We start from the raw sequence: 19,463 nt of genomic DNA, 5'->3' as shown, positions 1-19,463 counted from the left end.
TTAAGCAGCATTCAAACAGACACGTGAAACAGTTCAAGTAAAATCCCAATACATTACACCCCTTCCCCTAGAAAGTACATACATTATTTAAGAATATAATCTTGTAAATATTGTGGTGGTTTATGCGACCTTTCAGAATGCCTGGGGGATCCAGGCAACTTTCGGTCTACTAGCTTGCCAACCGGGCTGGGTAGACCTGGGTTCTTAGGTTCACATGAGTCGGATTGACTCGAGTCCCTTTGGCTGGCCATTCCTGGTCAGTCCAAGCCAAAGTCTAATGCTCAGGTTGACTTTCCCCATCAGGAGACCCATGTTGCACTCCCGGACTTTGTCCATCTACGACCACCTCCCCATTGTACTGACTCCTTGAGTCCTCAGAGCATGTGAACTGCCCTGTTTGGCTGCCAGTTTCCAGCCCTAATTGCAGACCTGCCATGAGGTCCTCATTTAGTGGCCATTCTGCAAAACGCTTCCGCAGCTGATCAATATGGCGGCAAACAACTCACCTCCCCATCCATAGCCACCTCGTAAGAAAGAGGTCATGAAATTTTAACAATTTTACCCAGCACCCACAGGTTCCCATGCCCATAGTTCCGGGCCCACACCCCATCACCCACTTGCAACTCCCTTGGAGCCTTTGGATGTGCGGTGTCTGCTGCAACCCAGTCAGGATGTAACCGGTCCAGTTTCGTGATTAGCCTTCTCCCCCAGCAAAGCTCTGCTGGGCTCTTGCCTGTTGCTGTGCAAGCCGTAGTGTGATGACAAAGCAAAAAATCAGCCAGCCTATGGTGCCAATCCCTGGTCACAATACACTTGAGTGACTCCTTTGTTGTGCGCACCATGCATTCGCCCTGCCCGTTAGTTGAGGGTTGAAAGGGAGCCGATGTTGCATACCTTATGAGGTTAGTCCTCAAGAAGGCCTGAAATTCTGCCACTGTGAACTGGGCTCCGTTGTCCGAGACTACGACGTCCGGCAGCCCGTGTGTAGCAAAAACCTTCCTAAGCAACTGGATGGTCCTAGCAGTAGTCATAGTAGATATAGGAATTACTTCCAACCATTTAAGAGTGGCTGTCGACCACTATCAAAAACAGCTGTCCCTGAAAGGGCCCAGTGAAGTCAATGTGAATCCTTGACCACGGTGTATGAGTCTCCTCCCATCAGTGGAGAGCGGTCTGTGGCATCTCTGGTCTGGACTGATGACATGTGTAACACCCATGTACTTGGGCTTTGATAGCTTTATCTAACCCTGGCCACCATAGGTAGCTTCGTGCCAGTGCCATCATCTGGATGATGCCCGGATGGCCCTCATGTAGAGACTGAAGCACATGGTGCCTTAATGAACTGGGGACAATAACCTGCTCTCCCATAAAATGCAACCTTTGTGAGCTGAAAGCTCATGTCTATGAGTGAAGTAGCTCTGGAATCTTGACCCAGGGCTATTTTCAAGCCACCTGGTGTAAATCCATGACAAAACTGTACTTAAAACTTTGTCTGCAGCAGTTTCTGCAGCCACATTCCCAGCATGGAGGGCAAACTCAGGCAAATCTTGAATTGACAAGATGCGAGCTGGTGGACCCGGATCTGCCTCTACCTGTGGCAATGGCAACCTACTAAGGCCATCTGCATGGCCCATGCTTTTGCCAGGTTTGTGAAGCAGCCTGTAGCTATAGGCTGACATGAAAATGGACCATCTTAACATTCTAGGGGACAGTATTTGAGGCATCTGCCTATCTGTAGTAAATAACCCCAACAGTGGCTTGTGGTCTGTGAAGACGTGAATTTCCTTCCATACAAGTAATCATGGAATTTCTTCACCCTGGCCACAATGGCCAAGGCCTCTTTGTCAATCTGAGCATAATTGTGCTCAGCTGAGCACAGTGTCCTTGAATAATAGGCAATAGGGACTTGAGTCCCATCACTAGACAATGGCTTACAACAGCCCCCACCCAATAAGGGGATGCGTCACATAAATGTTTCATTAAAATGCGTAAGCACTGAATTGGAGGACAGAAGTGATTTTACTGCCTTAAAACTATTTTTGTGAACCTTGGTCCACTTCCATGGAGTGTTTTTGTCTAAGAGCCAGTGTAATGGCTCTGCCACCGTGGCCTTGTTAGGAAGGAACGCATGGTAAAAATTAAAGAAACCCAGGAATGCCTGAAGCTCTCCCTTAGATCTGGGGCTTGGTGCCAGCTGAATTGCCTTAAGCTTGGACTCCGCAGGATGGATGCCTTCAGCATCAATACGGAATCCCAGGAACTCAGTGGAAGGGACCCCAATGTTACACTTGTTCCTTTTCAATTTGAGTCCCGCTGTGCAGAACCATTGAAGGACAGCTTTGAGCCTCCTTGCAAGCACCTCAGTGGACTCACCAGCGATGAGCACCTCGTCAAAATAGGGGCAAACCCCCAGAATGCCCTTGAGTGTGCGCTCCATAACTCCCTGGAAGATTCCTGGGGCTACGCTAACCCCGAATTGAAGGCATTCGACTTTAAAAGCCCCCCCCCATGTGTCACAATTGTTTGGGCAGCTTCTGTGGCCTCATCCACAGGTAACTGCTGATAGGCCTGTGCCAAATTTAACTTAGCAAACACGGTACCCCCTTGCAGCGATGCCAAGATGTGGCTAACGACTGGCACCGAGTATGCATGCTGCTGTAGTGCCCGGTTAATGGTGCACTTATAATCAGTGTAAATTCTGACCTCCCAGTTGGCCTTAAGTGGCGTGATAATGGGAGTTTCCCATTCACCCCCATCTACAGACTGTAGTACCCCCTGACTGACTAGCTTGTCCAGCTCTGCGTTGATTTTGTGTTTCAGTGCAAATGGCGCTCTATGGGGCTTGATCCTAATAGGCGTTAGGGCAGGATCAAGCTTAAAGTCCTGCGGGAATAGGGCGGTATATAAATTTAATAAAATAAATAAATAAATAAATAAATAAATAAAGGCTATCGGAGGGCCCTTGTACTCTCCCAGGCTTGTGTCAAAAACATCTGTGAATTCCTCGCTTACTGATGCCAAGTTTGCAGCTTGTGTCCAGTGGATCCTGGTTACTTGAATGCCCAAGCCATCAAACCAATCAAGCCCTATTAATCTCATTCTCTGGCCCTCCACCACAATCACATCTAGGGGTCCCAAAAACCCCTTGAATTTGACAGCCAAGTTGGCCTCACCTTTGATGGCTACTCTGGAATTCTGGAAGTCAGTGAGAATGATGTCAGATGGCCTAAGCTTGGCCCATCTCTTGCTGCAGTTGCACACAAACTGGAAGGTCTCCATGGAAATAATGGATACAGCTGAACCAGTGTCCAGTTCCATCCTGCAAGGAATGCCTTGCAGCTTGACTTGAAGCCAAAGTTTTGGCTTAAGGGGACGGTGAGCTCCAGTGTGGCAAAAACTCCAACAACTGGAGCAGAACCCTACTCTATGCTGCCCCAGGGCCGCAGTACCTCTCCTGATCGGATCATCTAATTGGCAGTCCTTATGGTGACCTCTACAGACTGCTGCAATGTGGCCGCTTTTCCCGCAGGCCCGACACGTGGCTGTCCAGAACCAGCAGTCTGCTCATTGGTGGTGGCTGCCATAGCCCAAACACTCAAGGAAGGGAACTGCCTTGTAAGGGGACTTCAGTTCCTTGTCGTGGTGCCATTGGATCTTGTTGACTTTGTGGTCAGAGTCGACATCTTCTGAATGCTTGGCCTCCTTGTGGTGGACGGCTTCCTTGTGAAGAGTGCTTTTGGTGGGCCACAACAACTTCACGGCCCTGCTGGCGGCTTCGTCCTCCATGACCTCTTTTAAGGCTTCTTGGAGCGAGAGAGTCTCTTTGGCAAAAAGTTTTTGTTGTAACTCTCTGCTCCTGAGTCCACAGACAAGTCAGTCGCAAAGTCTTTCTTCCAAGTCCGAAAATTGGCACAGGTGCGAAGCTTGTCTCAATGCCGTGATGAATTCTGTGGCCGTCTCGCCAGGTTGTTGAACTCGTTGTTTGAAGGCGTGCCTCCATGCTATCACCAACAGCTTCAGTTGGAAATGGTCGCCGAGCCATTTCTTCAGGTCCATGTAAGTAACAGACTCCAGCTGTGCTGGTGCAACTAAGTTCTCCGTGATGTCAAATGTTGCAGACCCACAGACACAGGCCTTCAAGCCATCTTCTGCGGAGGTAGTTCTCTTGAAATGTAGAACGACCATCTCTCTGGGTGAGTGACGTCGAATTCCTTGAGCTTTCCAACCTTCGACATGGTGAAGGTCTTCACGGCTCGGGTCTTGTGTTGCCTCTTTTGCTTCTTTGTTGTAGGCCCTGGGACCGGACCCCAGGGCAGGTGGTCACTAGTGTGGCTTGCTAGGCTGACCCGGGGGGGAATGTGGTCCCTGCCAGGTGCTGTGCTGGCCTCACCCCCTAGTGATTTTCAGCTCTTTTGAAGAAAACAGGAACATTGCTTTATTGAGGCAAACAGGTACAGAACTGAAACAGAGGCTTCTGCACAGCTATTTATACGGTTGGCTACTAGACAGCAGCCAATAGGTTTAAAGGAACCCGTGAAACAGTTCAATTATTATTATTATTATTATTATTATTATTATTATTATTATTATTATTATTATTATTATTATTATTATTATTATTATTATTATTATTATTATTATTCAGCTGCCATGCTCAAAATTTCTGGAGATCCTAACAAAGCTGAAGCACAAGGAATAAAGCAAAAAGAACATAAACATCTTGAACAAACTGTGATCAACCGGGATTCTTTAGATCTATTAACTATCCTGTGGGCTTTAGTCCAGAATGAAGAAAACACAGATTGCAGTTTCAAAAACACACATGGTCACTTCTTCAGCAGGTGAACACTTTGGAAAAGGCTCTAACCTAATTTTTTTTCTATTGCACTGCACCAACTTACTGGCCAGTAATTAGCTTTGTGAAATCCTGCACAGCAGTCCAAAGAACTAAGGCCTGCAGTTTGGGAGGGACTGTTTCTGTGTGCCAAAACCCGAACAAATCTTTGTTTTAGCTCCTCCTGTGATCTTGCACGGTGGAGCTAAGAACCTGGATTAAGGAAGAGTAATAAGCTAGAGAAGAAAAACATAAAACATTCACTCATTTATTTTAGATATGAAAGGGAAGGTGACCGTGGTGATAGCTTTTCTTCTTCTGATGATAAGAAGAAAACATTTGGAGTTTTTTTTTATTTAAAGAGGACTTTAAAAAGAAAGAAAATTAGCAACATCTGGGCCAAGCCATAGAGGATGGATGAGAGAAGAGAGAAAAAAGACAGAAGAATAAAAGACAAAAGGCATTTCAGAAGTCACTCTGCTCTCACAGAGGGTTAGTTTGAAGAAGATCTTTTTATATCCTTACTGTGGGAGGCTAGGACAATCTTGGCCACTGGCGTGAAGTCATATCATATCTGATGGCCTCTGTCTTTGTGGTGAGCTGGACCGGAACGGTCCCCAAAACAGGGAAGATGGGAGGAAGGAAGGAATAATTCCCTGTTTTCTCTTTTCAGAAATATAATAGAATAACAAAATAACATTTAATAACAGAACAGAATAACAACAACAATAACAACAATATACTCAGACATTACCTTAACAGTTCTTTTGGTTAGGACTTGAGCTGTGAAGTTTTTACTAGTCCCAGTGCTTCGTCCGCTGAAGACGTACGCGAGACAGCTGGCTAACGAAAACCTTTTATTGACAGAACCGGGCGAGAAACAGTCTCGCTATGCCTCTATTTATATCCCCAGCTGGCCGACTAGTGACCAATCAGGGCTGTGCCAGTTTCCCGCTAGTCAGTGCAGACCAATCGGCGATGGTGGGCTTTGACAGCTTGGAGCTGTCAAAGCTATCTTGCGCCTGCGCAGTTACAGGCAGTTTTGACAGCAGAGAGCTGTCAAACAGTAGCGCTTGCGCAGTGGCTCCTGGCAGCTTTTGACAGCTGTCAAAAGCTGCCGAAGGGTTTTACCTCATAACTGTTAACATGTAAACACAACCATAAACATAACGTATTAATACACAACACCCCTTACCCCTCCCCCGAATTGGTGGGGTGATCCTTCCGGGTGTTTTTTCGTTGAGTGCCCCAATCATAGTCACTTAAGTAGGCCAGGGGTTTCCTGGTTCTATTCGAACGCTGGAGGGGCGTTGCTGTCATTGGCTCCGCTTCCGCCAGTTCGGGATGCGAATACTCTGGACTTGGGTCTGGAGCGAGAGCTTCGAGAGTTCCATCGTTAAAGGTGCTGGGCGGGGGGGGGTGTTTGTTCCCGGAGTGGTGCAATGCATTGAATTTTCCCCGCTCCCCCTTTCCCCCCAGTTTTGCGGGCTGCGTTGTCGCAATTGATCAATGTGACAACGTAGGTGGCAGTACTTACCGGCATCAATTATGTAAGATAAGGGTCCGGTTTGTTTGATTACAACCCCCTGAATCCATTTGTTTCCCGCCCTGTAGTTTCTTGCCCAGACAGTTTGGCCGTTGGCCAGGGTTCTATAAGGAATGGGTTGGACTGGTTCTGCCGTTGTCCTGTCCAGGTGTAACCTGTCAAGTCTCGTCATAAGTCGTTTCCCCCAACGCAGTTCTGCCGGTAATTTCCTGGTGGACGTGCAAGGGGTGGTGTGTTAAGCCAGTAAGAATTGCGCTAACCTGCGGTGCCAGTTCCCTGTGATGATTTTCCGAAGTGCATCCTTGGTGGACTTTACCCTTAAGTAGGATCGGGGTTTTTTGGAAGTCAGCAAGGTGTATGCTGGTAGGTTGAAGGGAAATTTGCTGCCGGCTGCGGCTGCAAATGCTTCTATAAGTCTTCCACGAAATGAGGGAGACCGAGGATCCTGAATCGACCTCCATTTCACAGGAAACCCTGTGAAGCAGGACATTGATTTTGACCTTAGGCTTTAATACTAGATGGACTTCCCCCGCCCCTTTATTCCTACCTACAGCTAGTACCAGGGGCCTAGGGGGCTTTTTCCCATTAGTCGTGGTCGGGCTCGTACCTGCGGATGTCACCTCCAATTCGTGCAGGTTCTCCTGGTTCTGGCTACGGCATACGGCTCTGAGGTGTCCGGTTTTTCCACAGCCGTGGCATTTGGTGCTACGGAAACAGCAGGACGCTCTTGGGTGGTTGCCACCACAGCTGGCGCATTTGGCTCGGGTGCCTTGCTGATTGGTGCTTTTGCTGTTGGGAGAGCCCCCTCGGTTGTCACGTTGGGTCTTGAGTTTTTCAAACTTCTGTTGAATGGCGTTGATGTCGGTGGAGGCGTCGTTCTCCCCGAAGTCACTGTGGGCGATGTCCCCCTGGTGCACAGACCCATATGGTCCATTGTCAAGTGGTCTAGGGTTCTCACAGTGGCTATCTTCATAAGCCACTACTTCCATGGAGACCTCGGCCAAAGTCAAGGTGGGCTTAGCGATCAGCTTCTTCTGTAGGCGCTCGTCCTTCAGCCCGATGACTACCTGGTCACGGATCCAGTCCTCCAGATCTGGGAATCGGCATCGGCGTGCGGCATGCCTGACTCTAGCTATGAAGTTGGTGGCGGATTCATTGGGGAGTTGACAGTGCCGCGCGACGTTTACGCGCCAGAATAGTTCTGATTTGGTCAGCATGAAATGCTTACTCAGTCCTTCTGTTAGTTCAGCATACGGTATGGAAGCGATGGGCTCTTGACTGAAAAGTCCTACGGCCACATCGTACACGGCTGGTCCGCTGAGGCAAAGGAGTGCCGCTGCCTTGGCCCGGTCGTCCGTGATCTTGTTGACCAGCAGGAACCCTTCTACCTGGCCCCAATGCGACTCCCAGCACTCAGGATGACGAATGTTGAACTCACGGATGTGGCCAAGGTTGGCCATACTATCCCGGTTGTGGGTACTGCTTCGCGGGCATGAGGAAGTTGTACTTCCCACCAGTGACTTCAGCTGTGACTAGCTCAGAGCCGTGGGGAAAAAAAATTCTTTTTCCCTCGGCTAGTGACTTCAGCTAATGCGAAGCAGTAAATCCCATCCTCGTCACCAGTGCTTCGTCCGCTGAAGAAGTACGCGAGACAGCTGGCTAATGAAAACCTTTTATTGACAGAACCGGGCGAGGAACAGTCTCGTTATGCCTCTATTTATATCCCCAGCTGGCCGACTAGTGACCAATCAGGTTTCCCGCTAGTCAGTGCGGACCAATCGATGATGGTGGGCTTTGACAGCTTGGAGCTGTCAAAGCTATCTTGCGCCTGTGCAGTTACAGGTGGTTTTGATAGCAGAGAGCTGTCAAATGGTAGCGTTTGCGCAGTGGCTCCTGGCAGCTTTTGACAGCTGTCAAAAGCTGCTGAAGGGTTTTACCTCATAACTGTTAACATGTGAACACAACCATAAACATAACGTATTAATACACAACACCCAGATTGTGAATCAAATTGAAGATTAAATCTATAATACAACTACTTCTAATTGGGTCTGTACCTATCGCCCTCCCTCACAGCCCAGTTGATGCCTTGGTGGATGCCTGGGAAAAGGCGGCCACTGAGGCACTCGACTGTGTTGTACCCTTGCGACCTCTGACCTGGCACAGATCCCGTTGGGCTCCATGGTTTTCTGCGGAGCTCCGGGAGATGAAGCGTCGGAGACGGGGTCTAGAGAGCGGTTGGAGGTCCAGCCGTTCCGAATCTGACCGATTGCAGCTAAGAACCTTTATAAGGTCTTATCTTGCTGCGATGAGGACGGCGAGGGCTAATTACTTCGCTGCCCTCATCGCGTCCGCAGATAATCGCCCGGCCGCCCTGTTTAGGGTGACTCGCTCCCTTCTTAATCAGGAGGTGAGGGAGGATCCCTTACAGGGACGGGCCAAGGAGTTTAGTCATCATCTGACGGACAAAATCGTTCAGATCTGGGACGGCTTGGACTCTGACTGGGTGTAGTCTGACGTGGTGGAATCGGACGGTCTTGAGCATGTTATCTGGACTGAGTTCGATCCTGTTTCCCCTGATGATGTGGACAGGATCATGGGGAGGCTGAGCTCCACCACCTGTTTGTTGGATCCTGTTCTGAACCAGCCCTCTTCTAACAAACCCCTTATCAGAAAGAAGAGACTGGAGAGCGTCCAAGGCTAAAAGGCTTCTGCCAAGATTTAATTACGCAGTTAACAAAAACACTAGAGCTTGTCTTCTCAAGCGGAAAAGTTGCTTTCAGCAACCAGCCCCTCCCCAAACACTCCTTTTATAGAGAGCTCAGGGCGTGGTCTCCCTGTGCCTCCTCCCGAGGAGTCCCATAGCCTTTCTTTGTTTGTTCCTGCTCGACTGCCTCCTGCGTCGGGCGTCCTTGAACAGGGCCAGCTGTGGGTCATCATCCTCCGCACTCTCGGGCTCACGCAGCTGAGAAGAGGTCCCCGGCTGAGGACTCTGCAAAGCCTCCAAACCATCATCAGCCGGTTCGTCTCCCTCCTCCCCCTCATCTGAGTCCTCCGATACGTCGGAGCCGGCTGTCGGACCCACAGGCTGGCCCTGAGTCACAACAGATCTGTGCCCCTCCTGGCTGGTTTATGCGGCTCGGGAGGGGACACGAGGCTGGTTCCAGGCAGTAATAACTGCTTCTTTGAAGGAGGGTGTCTTCCCCGCCACCTTGAAGGAGGCGGTGGTGAGACCCCTTCTCAAGAAGCCTGTCCTGGACCCGGCTGTTTTAAATAACTATCGTCCAGTCTCCAACCTTCGCTTTTTGGCGAAGGTTGTTGAGACTGTGGTGGCGCATCAGCTTCTTCTGTTCCTGGAGGAAACTGATTATCTCGACCCATACCAATCGGGTTTCAGGCCCAGGTACAGCACGGAGACGGCATTGGTCGCGCTGGTGAATGATCTCTGGCGGGCTCGGGACAGGGGTTGCTCCTCTGTCCTAGTCCTATTAGATCTCTCAGCGGCTTTCGATACCATCGACCATATCTGGACCGAGATGCCCTACGCACAGTCACTCATGCGCTCGTGACGTCCCGTCTAGACTACTGCAACGCTCTCTACATGGGGCTGCCCTTGAGGACCACTCGGAGGCTTCAACTGGTGCAGAATGCGGCCGCGCGAGTTGTGATGGGGGCCTCCCGATACTCCCATGTAACACCTCTACTCCGCGAGCTGCATTGGCTTCCGGTTGCCCTCCGGGTGAGATTCAAGGTGCTGGTGATGACCTATAAAGCCCTGAATGGCTTGGGTCCGGGATATCTGAGGGAACACCTGCTGCCGGCATCAAGCTCCCTTCGTCCAGTGCGCTCCCACAGGGAGGGTCTTCTCAGGGTGCCGCTGATAAAAGATTGTCGGCGGATAACACCCAGGGGAAGGGCCTTCTCTGTGGGTGCGCCTGCCCTCTGGAACCAGCTGCCTGTGGAGCTTAGGACTGCCCCCGACCTCCGCACATTTCGCCGGGACCTGAAAACCTGGCTCTTTGAGCTCTCCGGCCCAGGCTGAGAATTTTTAACTGGGGTTTTTAATTCTAGGGATGATTTAATCTTTTTAAATTTGTTTTTAACTTTTGTATTGGTTGTTTTAAATGCCCTGTAAACCACCCTGAGTCCTTCAGGAAAGGGCGGTATATAAATTTAATAAAATAAAATAAATTTAATAAAATAATAATAATAACAACAACAACACCATCTGAAATAAAATCGCTGCTCAACACTGTCCGTATATATAACCAAGATATTGCAATGGAATTTGGATTGGATAAACGTGCCACACTCACTATCAAACAAGGAAAAATAGTGAAAACTGAGGAAATCAAAGCACTTTTGCAGCTGATATCTGACTCCCTCGCTGAAGAGTTATTACATTTGTTTATATTTGTTATGATGAAGGGTGGAAGTCGCTTCTCTCGCTATATCTTTTCTTTTTCTTTATTATATTCTTTTCTTTTTCTTCTTTCTTTGCTTGCACTTTTTCTTCTTTCTTTCCATTCTCTTCTTTTGCTTTAAGTTTATTTTGCATTAGTTTTACTTTTGTAATTAAAATTCTTCTTAATTATATTTTTTAAAAAACCCTGTCTCTTTGCCTTTTAATCACATTTTTAAAAGTGTTCTGGTTTTGTTTATTTTCTTATGTAATTGTTATTTCGGCTTTTGTTGTTATTTTGGCTTTTTTGTGAGATGGGGGGGGCATATAAATATGATGAAATAAATACAGATAGTTTCTTGACTTACAACCATTTGTTTAGTGACCGTTCAAAGTTACAACAGCATTGTAAAAATGACACGACCATTTTTCACACTTACAACCATTGCCGCATAGCCACAATCTAGTGATCAAAATTCAGACACTTGGCAACTGACTCGTATTTATGATGGTTGCAGTATCCCAGGATCATGTGATCACTTTTTGTGACCTTCTGACAAGCAAAATCAATGGGCAAGCCAGATTCACTTAACAACCGTGTTACCAATTACTGGTTCCTTAACAACTATAATGTTTCACTTAACAAGTATAGCAAGAAAGGTTGTAAAATGGGGCAAAACTCAGTTAACAATTGTCTTGCTTAGCAACAGAAATGTTGGGCTCAACTGTGGTCATAAGTTGAGGACTACCTGTAAACAAGGAATTTCAAATTGCCTTTCTCGGGAAGGTGTTTTATATAGATTAAAGCTTATTGCAGCTTTTTCTCAGTTGGTGTTGTGTAGAATGATATCTGGAGGACATAGAAGGAAAAAGGCACTCTCAGTGCATCTTATTTTCCAGTCGGATCCTTCTAATGTCACTACTGTAAATTCACATTGAATAGCAAAACCTAAATATTGTTCTCCAAAGCCAGCTTTGTCACCAACATCATCTCATTATTTGGTATTATATCACGGTACAAGGGCACATTAGATGGTTGGCATGTAACTGTAACAATCAGATAACTGGAGGAAATGTGGATGAGAGGAACTTCATGACGTCAAATCATACAAAGTAAAAATAAAAGGGCTTTCATTATAACACAAATGCAAGTGTTGGTTGTATACTAACCTTTGACTCAATCTCAGGGAAAATTTAAGTCCATTATTTCCAAATACATAGCAGCCTCCGTCTTCGTGACTGGAATTATTCCAAAGAATTTGTAAAAAATCTAAATAGACTATTCATGAATTCAGGCCCAAATTCTTAAGAGACAAAAACCTAACATGTTACCTTTGCCCCAATTTCCATGAAGAAATCTATGGAAAGAAGGGATCTGGAACTTTAGATTGGCATGCGCAAATCAACACCATGCAAACAGACACTTATATTACAAGCACAATATTATTTATCTTATTAATCAAATGTGCACAGTTCCCCCCCCCATCTCACAAAATGAGACTCTGGGTGATATACGGTGCTCAAATAACAATGGATATAAAAATAGGCAATATAAAAATATAAACTTCAGATTAAAATAACAATTGTAAAAACTAATGCCAGCATCAACCTCCCTGCGCCCTGTGCGTTCCCACAGAGAGGGTCTCCTCAGGGTGCCACCGATCAGAGAATGTCGATTGGTGGCCCCCAGGGGGAGATCCTTCTCTGTGGGCGCTCCGGAACTATGGAATCAGTTACCGGTAGAGCTCCGGATGGCGCCCGATCTTCGCTCCTTTCGCCGCGATCTGAAGACGTTTTTGTTTGCACAAGCCGGCCTGGCCTGATGGGGGATTGGTGGGGTTTTTATTTTTGTATTTTTATTGTTGTATCTTTGGGGTTTTATAAATGTAGCATATTAATTGTTTTAAAATCGGGCAATTATTTAATGTCCTTTTAATATTTGTAACTTTATATTTTATTCTTGCCCTGTGAACCGCCCTGAGTCCTTCGGGAGAAGGGCGGTATAGAAATATTAATAAAATATAAATAAAATATAAATATAATGTACCAACCCTAGAATAAGAATTGATACCTAGCCATGGAGCTATCTAGGCTTATCTCTGGTTTCCTGGCAACTCCCAGGCCTGATGACATAACCAGATCCCGAGGGACTTCTGGAGCATCAAAAGGGATGGAGATGATCTACTTCATGGAGGGGGGGGAGGAACTTCCTTAAGGCAATCACCATGGCAGAGAAGGCATATTTCCTGAAACCCACTCAATGTAGATCTCAATGTAGGTCCTTAGCTTATGGAACCCATAGCACAACTTCTTTGCCACAGCAAACAGGATGGGCTGGGGTAAGCAGGGAGAGATGGTCCCCCAAATAGCCTGTCAAAGAGAAGAATCTCTTACATTCCCAATACATAGCTTGATTAGAGTTTCACCAAAGGTGTAACAGTCTATCCACAATACAGGTAGTCCTCAACTTACGACCACAACTGAGCCCAAAATTTCTGTTGCTAAGTGAGACATTTGTTAAGTGAGTTTTGCCTCATTTTACGACCTTTTTCACCACAGTTGTTAAGTGAATCACTCCAGTTTTTAGTAACACGGTTGTTAAGTGAATCTGGCTTCTTCATTTATTTTTAAACAAATTTTATTGGTTTTTCAATTAAAATCTACATATTTAGAAAGCATCATGATGACTGGGTAATCAGAGATTCAGTAACAGAGATTTCAGTAGACAATTCAAGGTTACATTATCAAAACATCCTTCTCAATTTTCCTTAACATTTCATACAACCAGTTTAAACTAGTAAATTTCTAGAAATAGCATGGTCAGTTGAAAAATTTGTCAATTCAATTTCATTGAAATATATCTATATCCTGTTATTAAAGTTTACCTAATTTTAATTATATTATTCAAATTTAGCCTTTAACATTCCAAATAATATTCACAACCTAAATTTCCCTTATTTCATTACAGCAAAAACTATAGCATCTAACATGTACGCAGTGGCTGAGTAGCTATGATCTACCTAATAAGCATCGTCTGTTTCACATCCTAATACATCACACGTTACTGACAGGACCATAGCCTATATTTAACAATCTACAACTATTTATACACAACCAGATTCTGTTTTAAATTTTAGCTAATTCTTAATTCTTAAATAGAATAATCAAATGTCTTTTAGCATCAAAAGTGGGATCTATAAACCAAATTTCCATTATGTCAGTGCACAAATTATAATATCTAAAATAAGCCCAATAGATACATAAACACATTCTAGTTCTATCTCATAAACATTTTCTATTTTAGATCCTGATAGATCACTGATTACTAAAAGGATAACCTTTGATGGTTCTCTAAGAACTCACTTTTTAAATCCAACTTTGGGCTTCTTTTTTGCCAATCAGGTTTCCAAACCAAGGCCTTTGAATTAATAATAATAATTAATAATAATAATAATAATAATAATAATAATAATAATAATAATAATAATAATAATAATAATAATAATAATAATAGTTGGAAGGGACCTTGGAGGTCATCTAGTCCAACCCCCTGCTCAGGCAGGAAACCTTATACCATTTCAGGCAAATGGCTGTCCAGTCTCTTCTTAAAAACCTCCAGTGTTGGAGCATTCACCACCTCTGGAGGCAGGTTGTTCCACTGGTTAATTGTTCTAACTGTCAGGAAGTTTCTCCTTAGTTCTAGGTTGCTTCTCTCCTTGACTAGTTTCCATCCGTTGCTTCTTGTCCTGCTTTCAGGTGCTTTGGAGAATAACTTGACTCCCTCTTCTTTGTGGTAGCCCCTGAGATATTGGAACACTGCTATCATGTCACCCCTCACCCTTCTCTTCATTACACTACACATACCCAATTCCAACAACCGTTCCCTTTGCCAGATAGGTCTCCCTTCACTCCAATACATATTATTTGAATCGAAGGAGGACATCTAGCCATCAGTGATCCATAAAATCCAAACCATTTGTAATCATTATGTTGTTGCCCTGTTAGTTCTAGTCTCTGTATTTGCTCTAAAAAAGTTATCTTCAGTTTGGTCTGGATTCCTCTTCTGTCTGGGTTAATCTGCTTTAAGTAAAGAGTCTTATCCAATTTTGTAATTAATGCTTGGCTATCTAGGCTTTCAGAAACTGTCTTTGTTGATCTTCCACGTCCTCTATGTTAGCATCACTATCTTGTACATAGTATACTTCTAAAGTTATAGGCTCTTTTGATGGAGTCAAAAGTTGAGTATTAAGTTTTCCCATAGTTTGTTTTTGGTCCTTAAGGTAATTTGCCATAGTGATAGTTCCTTGTACTTTTAGAGTTGTCGGTTCTTTGGATAGTTGTTGCTTATATTCCTCTGTCTCAATAGTAATATCTTCCAATTTTGTTATATTCTGAAGTATAAATTCTTTAGTTGCAGTCTGGGTTTCAATTTGTGACTTAAGGTTGGCATGTAAATTATTAAATCTGGAGATAGACATGTCAGTGACTCTGTAGATTGTTTCAAGTATGAGGTTATAATCAAGCAAAGTTTGTGGGTGATCCTTCTCCATTTTGTAATAATTATAAATAGTCCTTGGTGAAGGCTATGTTTCAAACAAAAATCAGTAAGAGTCCACCTCCACAAGTCTAAGCCAAATTCATCTCCAGCTCTTTCAGGTTTTTATCTTAATGCCAAGGTCAGTCCAAAATGTAAGCAAGCTTGTTGGCCAATAGTATTCACTAGATGTCACCAAAATACTTCAACCTTTTCAGACAGTATCTTTTTACTTATTTCTTTTTTTGTCCCCTTTTTTAGACTAATAGGTAGAATAGTCCATTTCTGTAAATATAGGAACTTTGGGCCAAAAGTAAAAAGGCAGTAAGTCCAATAAATCAGTATAATTTAGTAGAAGGCTGTTTCTTTTCTCTCCCAATGTAGACAAAGGCCGCTCATAAGGAGGGTGGGGAAAAAATCCCTTCCCTCTCTTCTCGCAGGGGGAAGCAAATTCAATAAGCTTTTGACAGGGAAAGTAGACAATTAGGAAAATAAGAAGGCAATTCTCACCCAGTTTTCAAGTGCTTTCAAGTGCTTGGTTGTGCTTTTGGCTTCAGCAGGAAATGGCTAAATGATGGACCATGGGAGTGGCCAATCTTTTCTTCTTCGGTTCAGAGAGTAGCTCCAATCCAACGGGAGGGCCGCCGCCCTTCTATCGCTGACTGGAGAGACCTCTTCCTTGCTCATCACCCCTCTAGGGTGACTTTCGACCCCTTTACAGGGCCCCCCCCGATGAAGAAATCCAGTCGACACGAGGAGCAATTCCCTCGCACATCTGGGAGCACCAAAAGTCCAGAACCGGAAGCCAATCTGGCTTCCACATTGATTTTGCTTGTCAGAAGTTCACAAAAGAGGAGGACATGACAACAAGACACTGCAACCATCATAAATATGAGTCAGCTGCCAAGCATCTGAATTTTAATGATGTGACCATGGGGATGTTGCAGTGGTCACTCTTTTCAGTGCCGTTGTAACTTCAAATGGTCAATAAATGAATTGCTGTAAGTCGAGGATTACCTGTACAGATTGCCATTAAAAAATCTATTTTAAAGGAATGTGAGGTGAATGCCCATCTTTCAAACATTATAACATCCATAATGTTAAGACTGAAATTCCCAGATTCCTAGCCAGCATGACCAGTTAGCCACCTTGCTTGGAAATTTGAGGAGACAGAATTCCAACATGTTTATCGAAGGTGTCAGTACTTAACCACCTGAATCTGAACTCAGAAAAGTTAAGCAGAGATGAAGATAACTAGATGGGAGACTATTAGGGAATCATAGTACTTCAGGCTGGGTTTGAAAGTTGAAAAACATCTGTTCCCCAAGCAGTGGCAAACCAGAGATAAGGTTGGCCTCATCACTCCTGAGGTTCTGAGGGTCCCTCAAGAACTTGTTATGCCAACAAGTCTGTTGACAGATGAACTCATGAGGTGGCTCCCTTATTATTAATATCCCTCCATCTATTATTCTCTTTTCCCACCTTAGCTTGGTTTTATATATTTTTTTAAAAATAATAATTATTCATTGATCTTAACTAACAATTGTCTTATTTATTTACTGAAATAGGATGCTTTATAAATTTAATTAATAAGTAAACAAATAAACTGGTTTGTTCATAGCATCCCAGGGAGCAGATCATCTTCTCAGCAGTCGAGAATCAAGAAAGAGAATAAAAGAGTTTTGGAGCGGGGACATCCATTCCTTGCTTCATAGAAATAAGATGAAGAAGATGAGGAGCACTCAGAGAAGCCAGACGTCGCAATTCTGTCCTGTCATTCCATGGTGCAGTAGCTCAATCAACTTCATGAATTTCCTTGAGCAATGGTAACATCTCATGATGATTGAGAGAGCCTCCCTGTTTACAGTGTCAAATGCCTTTGTTAGGTCAAGGAAGATAGAGTGAAAAGGCTTGTTCTGCTCAATGCAGTTTGTCTTCAAGACTGAACGTTGTCATAAAATCAAAAGATACTTTAACAAAGTATTAGTTTCAGTGTACATCTTTATACAACCACCTAACTGTAAGTTTTTTATTGTTACATTTTCCCTCTACAAGACTTCAGTTTGTTTTTCAATTGAATTGCACAGCTTATATGTTATATTTAAGGTGGAAATAATTCTGATTGGTCTGATTTTTTAAAAAAAATAATCTCAAAAACCTAGCATGTAAACTTTCTATGTCCAAGTAATATAGAGTGATATCATTTTAAATCATTCAATTTAAAACAAGGAAAATAAAAAAATAAAAAAGAAGACCTGCAAAGATCTCAGAAACAAAGTACCAACAAATTTGACTGAAAACCTCAAATATCCCTCTGGTTGAAGAAGAAAGAAAAAGTCTAATTAACCATTAACAGATAACCTTTATCAGCAATTGGTACAAATCAGGTACAGATTTATTCTTCCAATGTTGTAATAATCATTCTTTTGGCCAGCCTTCATGCACAAAAACTCCACAGCTCTTGATGTCTTGATAAATTTCAAATACTGGGAAGACAGCCAAGCAGAACATATGCATCTTCCATTTGCAGAGATTGTGCTACATTCTTGTTGAATGAATACTGTGGATTTCAGCCCAAAATGTGGCAACGATAGGGCAAGTCTAGACTATAGGAGTTAATATTCCAACATTAGTTGCTAGGGGTAGATGCTGCTATTACTCTATCAGCCACAACTCAACTGTTTGAAAATCTGAGTTTTAAGGAAGGGGACATTGCCAGAGTGACAGAAGAGATCCTCCTGTTTCTACAGTAAAATTTCCTCAGTGCATTTGGAAAGAAATAGAATGATCTAATAGAGAGACTCCTTCTTATCCCAATCACTAGCTCAAAGTAAGAACAACACAATACCATGTGCATCTGTAATTTCAATTTCCCTCTTATCCAATTCCTGATTTGAAAAAAAAAATAGTAAGGAAATTGTGCCAGCACATCAGCAACAAAAGTAAACGGCTGATTGTGAATTGTTTCTCTGCCATGTGTAAGTAGTAGTTGTCTGGTGCCTTCAAGTCAGTTTTGACTCATGGCAACTGCCTGGACAAATCCCTCTAAATTCTTGTCAAGGATTTTCAGAGATGGCTCCCCATTGCCTTCTTCCTAAGGCTGAGCAAGTAGGATTGGCCCAAGGCCAACTAGTTGGCTTCATGTCTAAGAGATGACTAGAATTTACAGTTTTCTGCTTTCCAGCCTGGTGCCTTTAACCATTGTATGAAATTGCCACCTGTGAAGTACCACTGGAATGAGAAGAAGTAGCAAATGATCTATGTCTAGCCAGAAAGGAGGAGAGTCAGATTCCATACAAGCACAGTTACTCAAGCATCACTAAGCAACTGCTCTCCAGATGTTTTACATCACAGCTCCTACACATTTCTGCCCTTTTAAACTAGGACTGACTGGATTCAAAATCCCCAAACTCTTTGGGATACCAGAATACTTATTCTCTATCAGAATGTACTTGGACAAAAGTTTACATATATCATAAGAGGGCAATATGTTCAAAGGATGTAGCATCTATGCAAGTCTTATAAGGATCTCCCCTGATTCCGTTTTACAGAGAACAAAGTTTTGTTTATGGTTGATCCCATTACTATTTACAAACATTTTGTTTTAAATCTGGGAAACAGCAGAGAGGTGTTGAAAGTTTAATAGTAACATAATTGAATAAAAGTGAGAATATTAATGTGTTAGTAATATAATTTATTTCCCACCTGATTCATGGTAAGTGTGAAATTTCCATTGTATTACATTAGCAATGCATGGGTGCATTTATTTTTTATTGTTGAATCATCAAGTAATTACTGATTTGTGAGTGTGATGGTAGTAACATAGCATTCTGTACTATGTTCTAGAGTTTGTTCATGTATGAAAAGCATCATCTTTTCAAATCTGTGAACACCTAGAAATAAGCAAAGCATTACTGGAAGCCATCATGGGTTTGTCAAAAAGAGATCATGCCAGACACACCTTTTTGCATTGTTTGACAAAGTGACTAAATTAATGGACCCACAAAATGCTGTAGACACAGTATACTTGGACTTCAGTAGGCATTTGACAAAGTAGGACACAGCCTACATCGACAAGGAGGGAAGCATGCAATGGGGTACCCCAAGGTTCTGTCTTAGGCCCAATACTCTTCAACATCTTCATAAA

The sequence above is a fragment of the Vipera ursinii genome, assembly GCF_947247035.1.
Source record: "Vipera ursinii genome assembly, chromosome: 2".
Taxonomy (NCBI): Eukaryota; Metazoa; Chordata; class Lepidosauria; order Squamata; family Viperidae; genus Vipera; species Vipera ursinii.
The sequence above is the reverse complement of the archived record's forward strand: the minus strand, read 5'-3'. Positions refer to the sequence as shown.